Source organism: Pelmatolapia mariae, linkage group LG3_W, assembly GCF_036321145.2.
Source record: "Pelmatolapia mariae isolate MD_Pm_ZW linkage group LG3_W, Pm_UMD_F_2, whole genome shotgun sequence".
NCBI lineage: Eukaryota > Metazoa > Chordata > Actinopteri > Cichliformes > Cichlidae > Pelmatolapia > Pelmatolapia mariae.
The window spans coordinates 63,276,245-63,292,799 of NC_086229.1; the positions used below are offsets into that span (position 1 = coordinate 63,276,245).

Genomic DNA, 16,555 nt, shown 5'->3' on the forward strand with positions numbered 1-16,555 from the left:
ATTGGCCGATTTGCATGACTGACACCACTTTTTAATCATTTAAGCCAATAGAATAATGTTAACTGCTTTTGCAGCTGGTTTGGTGAATTTTTGTTGGAAGTCTCAAGAAAATTGAAGTTTTGTAAACTGTGAGATCTCAGCTTTCAGAAAATGTATTGCTTCCTTGACTCTGTGTTAACGAAGCTCCTTGTGTTCGTTTACAGACATTTAATGGAATTACATAACTGCATTTTAACTGTTTGTTGTTTTCGCTGTGTTTGGTGGTCATACAAATGGTTGAAATGAGCTTTTAGCTGAGATTCAGAGGTTGTGTGGATACCACACTTTCTGATACTTACATTACTGAGCTTGTGTTGCAGCTGATTAAACTGAATCTTCTAAACTGAATCAAAGAAATGTAGCAGGATTAAAATGGCACAAAACCATATTTTTCATTTCCCAAACTGCACACGCACAATTCGTCCCATCAACAACAGGATTCAGCAAAACCAGACGTCCTTCAGACTTAAAGTGCTGTCAAATAAACAAGGAGGTGGCTGGAGAAAGAGTTCTGAGCTTCTCTGCTTAGGTTGTTGCCCCACGACCCGGACCCAAATAAGCTGGAGAAGATACATGTATGAATACTACTACTACTAATACTACTAATAATAATAATACTACTACTAATAATGCACTGCATATATCATTTATATGATCTTGCATTTTAACACTGATTTCAAGCATCTAGGTGTGCGTGAGTAAATCCAACACAATTCCCACCCTGAGATCAAGATGTTTGGATTATTGCTTACTATGTCCACCCCTAGAAAAACGCACCCCAAGTCTTGTGATTTACCAGTGTGTGCAGGCTTGTCCATAATTCTTCCCTTCTTGTCTGCTTTAGCCCTTAGGTACAGCAGGTTGAGCAACAGATTATAATCAGATATAGTCAAATTATAGTCCACCTGTGGAAAATCCATTTGATTATATAAGTTATTATGATTTGATAATGTACTGTAGTTGATGTTGCATGCCAGAGCACAAACCAAGCCATGAATTACATGCATCCAAGGAATTACAGTATATGTAGACTTCTGAGACAGAATTGTATCTGGGAAAAAATCTGGGGAAGGGTATAGAAACATTTCTGCAGCACTGAAGGTCCCAGTAAGCAAAGCGGTCACCATAATCCGTGAATAGAAGAAGTCTGGAAGGATTGTTATTAGAGCTGGCTGACAAACCAACGTGAGAGATGGTAAATGTTGAGCTGAGGGTAGAAGGTTATTGGGTCTGCATTTCCACAGGCCCCGCTAGTTTAGAAACGTATTCCCCTTAGCGACAAAAACAAGACGAACATCATCTACTTGCTAGCAAGGGAGGCTGGTCGGGACCAGGCTCTCAGAGCTCAATGCTCCTCACCTGTCACTAAACCAACTTCAAACAAGCAGCCTTTTATTTCCATGATATAGTACACAGGTACAGTACACACAAGCACTTCCCATTGTACCCCCCCCCCCCCAGCATCAAAAGGCCACTAAATTTCCAGTTTATTCTTGAAGATTTTTTTCTTAGAAATTTGCCATTTTAACATAAACGATTTTCTGTTTTTTCCTAGAAAATCTCTCACTTTAATGTAGATTATTTTGAGGGTTGTTTTTTTTTTTCCTCTCTCCAAACTTTGACCCTTATTTTCATTCTGTCTTAAGTGGCTCTAATACACATTGTATGTTATGTATTAGATATATAGATATATGTTTTTATATATATATATTTTTATATATATATATATATATATATAATATATATATATATATATAATAAAAAAAATATAAATATATATATATATATATATAATAAATATATATATGTATTTTATATATATATATTAGATATATGTTTTTTTGTATCCTTGTCTATCTAAAAGTATCCTTCTGTCCTTGATGATTGCTGTGCCCAACAGCGCAAGTGTTGCTTTATTAGATGTGATTGCTACCGGTTATCCCGCCCTTTAAGGAACACAGCTCTTGAGCAATGTGCGCATGACATGGCATGACACATGCAAAACCTAAAAGAAGAGAAACGGGTTTCAGAGCCACACTGTCAGACTGCGGGTCCTGCAGCATGTGCACTCAACTGCCACAGATGGATTCTCTGAGAACAATTCTGATCTTGTTCCTGTTTTCTGCATCTACAGGTGAGTAAAACAGATAACACATTTAAGTACGAAAGGGTGACGACTAAAATGCACTTTTGCATGCAACTTTTATCTGTATTAATGGTGTAACCTTAAAGATGGGCTTCTGTAATAGCAAGTGCATATATATGAATTTATTTCCACCTTCACATTAACAGGTCAATATAAATAAGATATTGGCACCTGTTATAAAAAAAAAAAACTAATGTACTTCAAAGTATGTATTGCATAGCTACATCTGTTTTAACCTTAGGCTAGAGATTTATTCTCAGAAATCTCACCCTGCTTCCACCCCATTAATTTATTTTTCTGTTTGTTTGTTTGAACATTCAGCACACTTTTAACCATCTCACATGTGTTTCAGAGCAAAAATGAAAACAGATTTGTATTCATTCGGATTTTTCCTACACTAAAAGAGAATATTCTCCTGGTGTCTGTGTGTTGTATCAAGTTTTCTCAGATGTCCGTTATGGTGTTGAATTTCTTTTTATGGACAGACTGTGTTTTCTCTGCTCTAATATAATTTAGTTCAATCTCAGTTACTGGATTATTATTATTGTCACTTTGATTTATTTGTTATATGAAATGGCAAAGACAAAGACCACAACCAGGTGGTGGAATCAAACTACTTTGCCCCAGTGCTGCCCATATGTTGTGTATTATATTTTGCTGCTGACAAATATCAACATGGTTCAAATCAACCTGAATCGGAGGATGAGAGTGTCTGTAATCATTAGTATACAACAGTTACACAGACACAACAGTTACAAACCAGCATTTTTTTTAATGTCATGCATGCTGTGTTTTTTAAGAAATCTGCTGTGTTCTGCTTTTTAACTTCAGAGTTGTAAATCAGTTCTCATTTGTGCTTGAGACAAACAGATCAGCAGTTAGTCTTTGTATATTTTTCAAACTACAATGATCTGCTTGTAAGTCCACAAAGACAGTCAAACAGCAAAGCTCATGTCACCTCCCTGCTTTTTTTGTTTGTTTGTTTAGACTTGAAAAAGATAAATGTGAAGCCTGCACAGAACATCCGTCTGGACTGCCATGGTCCTAAAAATGCTAACATTACACTGCTGGAGTGGAAGCGACACGATCTGGTGGCAGATGGATAAGTCTTCTTCTACCCTGATGGTCGTCCACATAAAACCTTCCAGCATCCAATTTTTAAAGACCGGGTGGAACTGAGTGATCCCCAGATGAAAAATGGCAACATGTCCATCATTTTGTATAACACCACCGTCAACGACACTGGAAAATATGAGTCCTGTATCATCGTGGGAAACACAGTCCAGAGAAGATCTACATCAGAGATCAGGCATCGAATCAGTCTGACAGTTGATCCTCCAGGTGAGTGAGTAGAGTTGAGTGTGTGTGTGATCAGAGGTGAAGCTGCTTCCTGGTTGTTGATGTTTGTTTCTAAAGATGTTGTTGATGAGACTTTGTAGAAAGCAGCTGGTCTGAGTGATGTGATCAGAGTGCAGTAGATAATGTCTGACAGCAGTTTGAAGAGGAAATGGATTCTGTTCTGTTCTTCACTCATCACCTACCTGACAGCTGACACCTCACACCTGTTTCTCACCTGCAGCTCAGACAGGAGGAGACACAGAGGGTGGAGGGAAGGAGACAGGAGGGAAGAAGGAAGGAGTGAAGGAGGATGGATCTGTTGGACTAAAAATTGGTATCTCAGTTTCTGCAGTGCTCCTTGTTGCTGCTGTTGTTTTTTCGATCTACAGAAAATCCTTGGGGATAAATAAAGTCTTTTGACTTTGACTTTGAAGTCACTTGGATGAGTGAGGAAACCTTTCTCCAACTGAAAACCCTCCGTCCAGATGAACAGAATCAACTTTTGGAGATTTACTTACCTGGATGATTGAGCATGCATCAAGACCTCGTTCACTGAATTTTGAGTGTTTTAATCAACTTTGTTACATCTGTGGTGTTCCTGGTCAAAAATGACTGCTATAGAAAATTAATGCGAATCCACCTCCCACCCCCCTTTGGCCCCTGACCCCTTTGAATGGCGCACCGAATGACCAAATGAAAGAACTGCTTTACAACCTACTGAACAACCCACCGATCGAACTACCCACTGAACTGAATTTGGTGGTAATGTGTTAATATAAAAGGTGTTAAAACTGACCGGTCAGTTGAGACCAGGACACTAAAGTAAGGGGAGTTGTGCACACAACAGGAGGGTTAACTATGGACATTTGACACACTATTCTATGATCTGTAATATGACACAGTGCTGAAAAACACACTGCTGGGTCAGTAACCCAAAACCGCAATCAAGACAATGTTCAACAGTTAAATTACAGTTGTTGTAATGACTAACTACTCCTGACATTTTGGAGATGTTAGCTCTTTATACAGTAAAGTTACAATAACATCAGGCTGACATTGCCATGATTTGTTCCCTCGGTTCAAATCACGGACAAACAGCATCCCACAGCTGTTTTATATCAAATTTGACCCCATGGGTTCTCCAGGGTTAAACCTTTTTTACACAGAGAGACATTTTTTGAGAAATGTATTAATAGCAATGTTGAATATTATTACACAGGGGAAAAAAAACAACTGCACATGAAATAATCACACCGTGACACTTCTGCCTTTCTAACTGTGTGTGTATATGTAAGCGTGTAAAACCTGCAGATAGTCAGATTAACAGTTGTTAAGGTTCATTTTGAGGAGAAAGAGATGGTGGAGATCGGAATAACACACTGACCCAGTCAGGTGGAGTCAACGAAGATTTTAATGAAACACATGCAGCGTGAGGAAATGTAACCTGTACCCAGACAGCATCAGATCTCATTTCCAAAACTTCAGAACACAGTTTTATACATCGGGGTATTAGAACGCCCCCTCTTGCGTAAATTACATGGATACATCAACTCAAAACCACAAATGTTCTATTTGACAACTTGTGATACAATTAAAAGGACACTGGCTTCCATCTTCTCCCCGGTGGTTTCCCGCAACCCAGCTCAGCTCTCGCATCGTGCATCTGCTTCTTCATCAAACAGTCACGTACACACCAAAACACAGTCACAGCAAGCATGCTCAAACTTTCACCTACAAATAAAACTCCCTAACTGTATGTGTGTGTATGTGTGGCCCTCGCTCTGCACTTTACTTGACCTCAACTTAGGCAACCAGGCTGAGGCAATCCTGTGTGTAATGATCTTGACTTATATGTAAAATGTATAAAACAAATGTTTCAATCTAATACAACTACTTAAAACTTAATCAATGCTTAATCAAATATATAAATGCATAATAAAATAACCTGCTCAAAATAACTTTCGCTCAGACTCTGCTTTCAGTTTCACTTCTGCAGAAGCAAGCCCTACACACATGCAGTTTCCTGTCTCCTTTTGGCACAGAGTATACTTCCTGTCACAATGCAGTCTGCATAGAAACATTTAAGATTATAAATGCCTTCAAAAGCCTTTAGAATTATAGATTCAACTCAACAGTTTAAAGTGGTTCTTACTGGACCTGTACTAAAGGCTGATATGATACCAATATGTTTGAACATCTTAATGCAATATCAATACTGTTATTAATGGAATGGTGATGATGATTATAAAAATAGCAGCAAATAATAGCAGCAAAATATCCATATACTCTACATTTGGTTCTCACTGAACCTGTAATAAAGACTAATTAATTGGGTGCCAATATGTTCAACCTATGAATACAATATCAATACTTCAATAAATGTGTCAATGCAAATGCTTGCTATATGATTATGTAATGTTAATAATGAAGGGTAATGTTAATAAGGACGCATTCTTAGCTGTGCTTTGTTCTATCTGAACCCTTCCAGTTTCCTGGTCATTTTTTATCCATGCCACTCCTGCGTTTAGCTGTGCTGCCCAGTAATAGTATTTAAAATTTGACAGTCCCAGTCCCCCCTTTTCGTGTTAGGTCAAGGTTAAGTTGTATTCTGGGTCTCCTTTTTTGCCAAATGAATGTGGAAATTTGTTTATTTGACATACTAAAGGTAGACGCTGGAACTCTTACTGGCAATGATTGAAATAAAAACAAAAGTTGGGGTAAGAGATTCATCCTCACCACTTCAACCCTTCCAAATAAAGAGAGGGATCGAATATCCCGTCGTGATATATCTTTCTTTATTTGTCCAAGGAGTTTGTTATCATTGGTTTCATATAATTGCTTAGGTTTTGCTGTAAGTGTAATTCCCAGGTATCTGAATCCCTGTCTAGGCCAGCGAAAGGAAACCGTTTCATTTAATTGCATAGGCCATTCTCCAGATATCATCATTGCTTCTGATTTATTTTCATTAATCTTATATCCTGAGATTGACCCATACCTGTGTAGGCTGTGTAAGTGCTGAGATGGAAAGAAGTGGGTTTTAATAAAAAGTAAAATATCATCAGCAAAAAGAGCTATCTTATGAGTTATTCCTCCTTCATCCTCCATTCCTTGGATTTGCGGATTACAACGTATGGCTTCAGCCAAGGGTTCTATACTAATCGCAAAGAGGATGGGTGACAGCGAGTTCCCCTGTCTTACACCCCTTTCTATCTTGAATACAAACCGGATTCCCAAAAAGTTGGGACACTAAACAAATTGTGAATAAAAACTGAATGCAATGATGTGGAGATGGCAAATGTCAACATTTTATTCAGAATAGAACATAAATCACGGAACAAACGTTGAAACTGAGAAAATTTATCATCTGAAGGGAAAAATATGGTGATTCAAAATGTCATGGTGTCAACAAATCCCAAAAAAGTTGGGACAAGGCCATTTTCACCACTGTGTGGCATCTCCCCTTCTTCTTACAACACTCAACAGACATCTGGGGACCGAGGAGACCAGTTTCTCAAGTTTAGCAATAGGAATGCTCTCCCATTCGTGTCTAATACAGGCCTCTAACTGTTCAATCATCTTGGGCCTTCTTTGTCGCACCTTCCTCTTTATGATGCGCCAAATGTTCTCTATAGGTGAAAGATCTGGACTGCAGACTGGCCATTTCAGTGCCCGGGTCCTTCTCCTGCCCAGCCATGATGTTGTGATTGATGCAGAATGTGGTCTGGCATTATCTTGTTGAAAAATGCAGGGTCTTCCCTGAAAGAGATGACGTCTGGATGGGAGCATATGTTGTTCTAGAACCTGAATATATTTTTCTGCATTGATGGTGCCTTTCCAAACATGCAAGCTGCCCATGCCACACGCACTCATGCAACCCCATACCATCAGAGACGCAGGCTTCTGAACTGAGCATTGATAACAACTTGGGTTGTCCTTGTCCTCTTTGGTCCGGATGACATGGCGTCCCACATTTCCAAAAAGAACTTCGAATCGTGACTCGTCTGACCACAGAACAGTCTTCCATTTTGCCACACTCCATTTTACATGATCCCTGGCCCAGTGAAAACGCCTGAGCTTGTGGATCTTGCTTAGAAATGGCTTCTTCTTTGCACTGTAGAGTTTCAGCTGGCAACGGCGGATGGCACGGTGGATTGTGTTCACTGACAATGGTTTCTGGAAGTATTCCTGAGCCCATTCTGTGATTTCCTTTACAGTAGCATTCCTGTTTGTGGTGCAGTGTCGTTTAAGGGCCCGGAGATCACGGGCGTCCAGTATGGGTTTACGCCCTTGACCCTTATGCACAGAGATTGTTCCAGATTCTCTGAATCTTTGGATGATGTTATGCACAGTTGATGATGATAACTGCAAAGTCTTTGCAATTTTTCGCTGGGTAACACCTTTCTGATATTGCTCCACTATCTTTCTGCGCAACATTGTGGGAATTGGTGATCCTCTACCCATCTTGGCTTCTGAGACACACTGCCACTCTGAGAAGCTCTTTTTATACCCAATCATGTTGCCAATTAAGCTAATTAGTGTTAATTGGTCTTCCAGCTCTTCGTTATGCTCAAATTTACTTTTTCCAGCCTCTTATTGCTACTTGTCCCAACTTTTTTGGGATTTGTTGACACCGTGAAATTTTGAATCAACATATTTTTCCTTTAAAATGATACATTTTCTCGGATTAAACTTTTGATCTGTCACCTACGTTCTATTCTGAATGGAATATTGACATTTGCCATCTCCACATCATTGCATTCAGTTTTTATTCACAATTTGTTTAGTGTCCCAACTTTTTTGGAATCCGGTTTGTAGATCAGAACAGCATCCGTTAACCCTGACCTTTGACCTAGGCTCTTTATAGTTGATCCATGTAACAAATGTTTCTCCAAATCCGATCATTATCAATGTTTGTTTGAGAAATATCAAGTCCACTCAATCGAATGCCTTTTCTGCATCCAGACTAAGGAACATTGATGGCATTTTATCTCTTTCTGCTATTGTCTGTAGATTTAGGGCCTTCCTTATGTTATTAGTCCCATGACGACCGCTAATGAATCCAGACTGATCTCTTTTCACTAATTTCTTTAAATACTTTTGGATTCTTTTGGCTATGGATGTTAAAAGTTTGTAGTCCACACACAGGAAACTTATCGGTCGATAATTTGTACAATTTATGGTGTCTTATCCTTCTTTATGTAGAACTGTAATAATTGCTTCTAAACATGACTTTGGAATATCTCCTGAATTTAGAGCATAGTTATATACTTTGCATAATATAGGAGTAAGTTTGTTTGCGAATATTTTATAATACTCTCCAGCATATCCATCTGCACTTGGTGATTTAGTGCTTCCTAATTTGGCTATAGCTTCTTTTATTTCAATTTCACTAATGGGGTGCACAGGTTATTGCTTCAGCATTTGACAATTTAGTTAATTTGAGAGCACTCAGAAATATTTTCCTTCTGTTGTTCTTGAGCTTCTCCCTTGTATAACCCTTTATAGTATTTTGCGAAAGCATTTGATGTTTCTTTAGGTTGTGTTTCAATACAATTGGTCTCTGGGTTTCTAATTTTCGGAACAATACGAGTGGATTGAGTCTTTTGGAATTGGAATGCAAGTAGCCTGCGGCTTTATTTCCCATTTCATAATATTTCCTCTCTATGTATCGAAGATTCCCTTCTGCTTTATTTTTTAATATCTCATCTAATTGTCATTTTGCTTCTTTTAGCTTTTTAAATATGTCATCTTTACCTTGTTGTTTATGTTCCTTCTCCAATCTTCTTATATCATTTTCAAGTTCTACCTGTTTTGCAAGCCTTTGTTTCTTCATTCTGGCTCCAATAGAGATAAGTTTTCCCTTATTGTGGCTTTACTGGCATCCCACACTATTGAGGGAGAGATACTACTATCATCATTTATAGCGAAGTATTCAGATAGAGCAGACCGTACTTCCTTTTTGACTTGTGGGCTTGTTAACAATGAGACGTTCAGTCTCCAGTGTTTAAAATAATCAAACTAATTACCCCACCACCACCACCACCATAAGTAAGAGTCCTTCGCCTTTATCTGCCATAAGACATGCAACCTTTCTAAAGAAATTTGGGCAATCTTCATTTGGAGCATGTACATTTTAAAATTGTAATTTTAAGCCTCCAATTTTTCCAATTACCATAACATCCATAACATATAAGCCTTCCTCGTCCCAAAAGACCTTTTCATTTTTGTAGTACGCACATTTGTTAAACAGGATAGCAACCCCTCTTTTCTTCCCACTCTTACAGGATATTACAGTATATACTTGCTCAACCCATTCGCTTTTTAATTTAACATGTTCTGTTTCAGATAGGTGGGTTTCTTGTATCAGGGGTACAGAGCACTGATATCTCTTTAGTTAGATTGAGATTTTTGTTTTTCTCTTAATTGGGTTATTGATTCCTTTTACATTATAGCTAACAAAGTTCATATATATCGCGTTCTCTATATAATTGCATATTTCCCTTTATATTCCAGTATGTACCGAGTATATATATACTTAGTCTGTAAGAGAAAATGTAAGCTCAGGTCTATAACATATGTCAGAGAGAAAGAAAATTTATCGCTAAAAAAAGGACAAGACTTCCATCCTTCCAGTCGTCCACATTGTGGGCAACCCCCATTTGGTTCGGGGTAAGTGTGATCTTCCTTCTCTGTGGGAAAAGTGCTTAATGCACAAATAACCAATATTACACTATTGTGTATAAGAGGTCTTAGTAAGTGCAGTCCACTCATATTAATCCAAAGCATGACCTCCACCCAAATTAAAAAATAACTTTCTTAGATAAGTGACATTTTACTACCCCAATTTTTTTTCTCCTTTTCTTTTTCTTTTGTTCCCTTTTCCACACACTTTCAAATCACTCTGACGTTTAGTTAATTTAATATCCTTCCTGCATGAGGCCCCCAAGGTCTGAGATTGATAACGCTGCCTCCATTTGTCTTCTCCTGTTGTTTCTCCAACCTTCTTTCAGGTCTTCTTCGATGTGCCATCTTTCTCCGCGTCCTATTTCGACTCCAATCTCTTTCAACTGTTGCACAGCCTCTGTTAATGTTGCAAAGGTCGTCTCTCCAGTGTCCAGTTGTATTCTCAACTGCGCTGGGTATAGACATTTTGCTTTCAGTGCTGTATCAATATGGCTTAGCCTCTGTCTCTAAATGTAAATACAAAGTCCGACAGCTACCCTGCCCTTCCTACCTCAGCGACGAGGCTCAACTTCTGGAGATGACCGCCTCGCGAACTTCTCTGTTTGTTGTGGTTTACCAGCCACCTAAACATAATAACACTTTTATTCACGAATTTGCTGACCTTCTTGGTTCAGTTATTTTTAAATATGACTGTGTGCTTATTGTTGGTGATTTTAATATTCATATCTGCTGTAATGATGATCCGTTAGCCAAAAATTTCCTTGCATTAACGGACTCTTTTAACCTTGTCCAGTGGGTTAAACAAACCAACCCACGCTAGGGGCCATACTCGTATGGCTTGAACATTAGCATTAAGGATATAAGCAATGTTGGGATTTCTGATCACTTTCCTGTTATCTTTGATGTTAACTTGTGTACTTCTGAACTTCACCCTGATGCTCTCCTACGCCCTACATGTATAATTAATTCTGGAACTGTGGAGAATTTTTCAATGTCTTTTCCGAAACTTGCCTCCTCCATTCCTGACTGTTCACTATCTTCCATGATTGATGACTTTGCTAGCACCTTTTACTTCACATGCTCCTCCATCCTCAATACTGTTGCCCCTGTCACCCATACAGTGAAGCTAAAGCATGCTTATAACAAAGGAGTCTCTTTATACTTATATAAATCTCAATTCTAAGGTAGAATGACCATGTGTGACCCAGACAGAGCCCAGACTTTAACCTCGCCAAACAATAAAAAGGAGCTCTGAAAATGGCTGTGTACTGCTGCTCCCTTTCCAACCTGAGGCTGTAGGTGCTTAACAAGGTATTGAACAAAGGCTACAATTACATTTTATTGTTTATATCAATATTTTTTTTAATAAATTTATAATAATTTCACGTTTTTTTTTTTTATCTCCTGTCATTATACAACTCATCTTGAAATAAGACTGTAATATACCATGATGTGAAGCAAGTTAGGTGTTCTGAATACCTTCCAGATGGACTCTACTTCTTTAACCAAGTACTTTGTAAAAGAATTGTAATATAAAAAGTATTTTACTGTTTGTACTGTTCTTCTAGAACATCATTAAATTTACATAACTAGACTGTGATTTCACATTTGAAATGTAAATTAATGTAAAATCACTGTAAATGTAATAAAACATGTCTGTATATATGCATATTTAGATTGTTAAAATACATTCACAAATGTATCATAATTTCAGAAATATTTGTCCAATATTTGAAAGATTGAACTGTTAAATTCGAATGTAATGCTATGGGAAAATATATAAAATGATTCTTCTAAACTTATTTTGCATCAAATAATTATTGTTATTACTATTATTTAGGGCCCCTGGCTCGGACACTCTAGGTCGTTGTGTCCTGGGCAAGACACTTCACCTACCTCCTACTGGTGATAGCCAGAGGGGAATTATAAAGTGGAACTGTAAAGTGCTTTGAGGGTTTCAAAAAGAGCTATATGAATGCAATCCATTTTTATTTAACCCTTGTGTGGTGTTCGTATTTTTGTTACTCAGCCAGTGTTCATGGATCTGGTGGACCCGCTAGAGTTTTGGCTTTCCAAATTAACACTATCAAACAATTTTATGTTAAATTACTCAGATGTTTACTTCATCCCAATTACAAGCCATATGAACAGCAAACATGGTTATTTTTTCCCCTTTACCTTTGTTAGATCACATTTATGAATTAATGTGCTTCTCATTTTTTTTTTTTTTTGTAAAATGTTATAAAAAAATTAAATCAGTTATAATCAAGTGGAGTTAGTGGAAAGACAACACATTTACATGTGAAGCAATATGTTTCACAACTAAATGGGATCAGCTGCTCATCAGTGGTGACATTAGGCCCATGGTTGTAAAACAGGGAGGCGATGCACCCACTTATCCCACACTGTCCTGATGGCAGCTAGCTTGTCTTTCTGCCGTCGAGCTGGTCTTTCGTCTAGGTTATCACAACGGATAATACTGGAAAGTTTGTGGACGTTTTCCAGAGACATTGATGCACGGAAAGGTTCTTGCCGGTTTTTCCCACAGGGATTCTGTGGATTCCCCTTCGCGCCTGAAAACTCCTGCAAGGATAAGAAAGTAGGCCTTTGGGGTTCTTAGATCAATTTGGTCCATCTCCTTCCAACTCTCTCCAAAAACACACCTTCCGTCTAGATTACTGCAATCCAGAATAATTTTCTGGATGAAATCTGGGATGAAAAGCTCAAATGAAGACTTGATGTCCTGCACATGAGTAACTGTCAGCCGTGTTGGCCCTGGCTTATCACAGTAGCAGCTCTGCAGGCTGGCTCATTTCTTGGGCAAGAAGATCATTCAATTTCAACATTTATTGCCATCCATATTTCTTCACCTGCTGTCTGGTGGGCTTGTTCTGGTCCTGGAGCTGGCTGCTGATGGGATACTTGTCTTCGTTTTGTTACTAAATGGTGCTCAACCTCATCCTCTTCTTCAAAGTCACCGTCAGACTCTGAATTTTCAGAAATGTGAAATATTCTGAAACCTCTTTGTCAACATCATCATCCGAAGCTCCTCTCTCTTCCAAAATCAATTGGAAGGCCCTCCCAGCAGATAATCTTTTGCCATCTTGATCAGTTGTGATAAAGATACATCAAACTGTATTGTAATTACTGAAAATAACCGTATTTTCATGAGAAAGTCATTTTCTGGTATTATTTTGGCGCCCCAGCTGCCAGAATATTACTGGGGGGTTTTTAGGCCTTTTCTTTTTACAGTGTATATGTATTTTCCAAATATTGCAAAAGTACAAAGCCCATTTAACACAGTATATATGTGACACACCCTTCTCTGAGCTGTAATATGACACAGCACTGAAAACACACTGCTGGATTGTAATGCAATACCATTCCAGTACTGATGCACTCACTGGAGTGAACAGCATTATCCAGGAAGGAAAGGCATACACTAGTGGCTGAAGTGGAAATTACCTCAGCACACTGAGAGATCGAGGTGTTTTATCTCAGTCCTGTACTTCATCCACTGAAAAGAGGTTTGGCAATTTCCAAAGCCCGTATCCATAAACCAAAGCTTTATATTGGTGTTAAAGCCACACTGTCTTTGTGTCTTTGTACGTTCGATTCAGGAAGTTTGGGTAGAACCACGCTTTGACCACTGATTTCTTTCAGGATGGCATCACTGCATTGATCTTGATCTGTTTAAGATTGAAAAAGATTGTTGCTTAAGCTTCAAATCATTTTTAGGAAATCGGTCATTCATTTTAACAAAAGAGAAGAACAGCACATTTGCTTCTTTGCTCTTAAAATAAACATACATCCAACGTCTTAGTGAAACGTGAAAGAAATAAAGTGATTCTATGCATGTTTGTGTGAGATAACTAGTGCACATGTCACACCAAACATCAGAGATATGGGTAAATATGATGATGATTATTATGTATTTATTTTTGATAATAAGAGTAACTTCAGGTGTTCATAATATCTATGGCAGTGCATCAAAAGGTCAACAATTTAATTTAAAGGAGTTTAATGGAAATAATGAAACATTTTAAGTTAAACTCACCAAATACTGAGATTCTGAATAAATCTGTCAAAGCCAGCTGGTCTTCAAACAATTTGAATGCAAAAACATCGACAGACATACACATCAATGCAACGAGTCAAATATATATTAGGTCTTATTTACAATTCCAATGATTTATCTTAAAATTAGCTTTAGTACCTGGAAGTGACCAGTGAAATACATAAATCAATCCCACTAACAGATCTGAATAATACTCACCTAAGTGCAGCATCTAAACCACAGACACTCTGCAGGAACATGAGGAGACAGGACCAAGAACAGGTAGCAACTTAATAAACTGTTACATCTTTTTGTTAACAAACTGAGAAAAGACTCTATAAAAGTCATACTAAACAGACAACATTAAAACTGACTATAAGTGCATCCAGCATTTGTAATAAACTCCTTTTTGTGTTAAACTGTTATTACTGATCAATCAGTGTCTCTTGGTGTAACCTGTGATGGAGGTCCAGCAAGAAGTGAGCAGCTTACTATTGTGAATGTGAGAGAAATAACAAAAAATTGCGGTAAGCATGATTAGAAAGAATGAACCTGATTTACAGAATTTAGATCGAGGTGTTCAGTGTTTAGACTGCGATGGCCTGTCTCAGTGGAACACATCACAAGCCATCTAATCCCATTCACAGACCAAGCTGTGAAAGGCATTAGATGAGAAAGATGACATAATGGCTGTAAAATATATATTTGCATGTGGTGCATTTGCAGTTAGGAGTGATGCAGTGGCAAATTCAGATCTCTATCAAAAAGTCAGACAGTATACAGAAAGAGCTGCTCTGCTCCTGTTGAGTGTTTTCCACAGAAAGAGGTGGGTGTAGTGCCCATTCCAGTTTGACTTCAGTCCACAGACACTAAAAGGAGTTTCTAACTTCAGGTATGCAGACATGGTTAAAAAAAGATCTGTGTTGTTGTGAACAGAAGCCTGAAATATAGATTCTGTGGACATGTGAAACTAACAATTAATAAAGTGTAAGAACATGAGACCTATAAAAGTGCAGTTTAATGTTATCATATGAACTGCACATTTATATCTTTTTCTCTAATATGAGGAGTAACTTTGTTCTTTTGTTACTGTGGATCATCACAAAGTCAGCCTTCTACACAGACGGATTCTTTTTGTATGTGTGATTGTTTGTTCTGCAGACACACTGACAAACAGAAACCAAAGAAATATGTTTCCTTTATAATCTAAGTCAAGTGAACTGACCTTTTAAACTGTAGTTTACAGTCTGGACTCTCCAGGTAATCATACAGCTGTTTCATCCCTGAACCCTCCAGGGTGCATCCTATTAGATCCAGACGTTTCAGATAGGGGGGGTTGGACTTCAGAGCACTGAGCAGTTCTAAACAGTTCTTCTCTAACAAAGTGCTGTCCTCAAAGCTGAATAAACATCATATGAATTACAAAGTATTCTTTTATTAAATCATCTTTTTCTTATAAGAAACCAAGTGAATGTCTAACGGAGGCACAGACTAGTGCAAACATGCAGAAAAAAAAAACACAGAGCAGAATCAACTCTCCACACTTATTAAAAATAACCACATATTACCAAAACCAATATTATAGTATGCATTTTTAGTACCCAAGCTTGTACCCACACCGCTGGTTTATAGGGTAACAGGCCTAAAGGAATTCCCTCACTGAAGCCAGCCACACCTGTTGTCCATCAAGCTTCGCCGGCTGGTGCTGATCGCCCTCATCGTGGTCACTACTTAACAGTGTGTCTGAGCTTCAGTGGATGCTAGGTCATTTAGCGACCTACTCAGTATAGCCACTGAGTTAAACCTATCTTTTGCTTGTGAGTGTGGCAGATTTATCAGTGTTCACTGTAAATAAACGCACTGTCCTGCATGTGAGTCCTGTTGTTGACGCGAACTTGACAAGCAGTGCATCCTCATCTTCGCTTATTCTTAAACAGAAGTATTTTACTGTTACAGTAAATACAGTTAACTAACCTGAGTGTCTCCAGTCTACAGTTTGGATGTCCCAGATGAGTAAAAAGTTCTTCTGCATCTTCCTCCAGTCTCACTGACTTCATGTGCAGCTCTTTCAGATGGGAGGGGTCTGAGGTCAGAGCTAAGGCCAAAGATCCACAGCTACCCCCAAAGACATGAACATCATGAAGTCTGTATTGGCAAATATATTAAAAAACATGTTATTATTAAGAAGACACATTATATTTACTTTGTGTGCTCGATGGAACACAACGGGACACTTCTGGCTCAGCTGATCTGATAATAATAATAATAATAATAATAAATTTTATTTAAAA

At 38.1% G+C, this 16,555-nt stretch overlaps 1 protein-coding gene across 1 annotated transcript in view; it reads right to left on the minus strand.

The window, feature by feature from the left end:
- Positions 1–16,555, minus strand: part of LOC134623853 (GTPase IMAP family member 8-like) — a 520,463-nt gene that overhangs the window by 442,668 nt on the left and 61,240 nt on the right. The window lies entirely within an intron of this gene.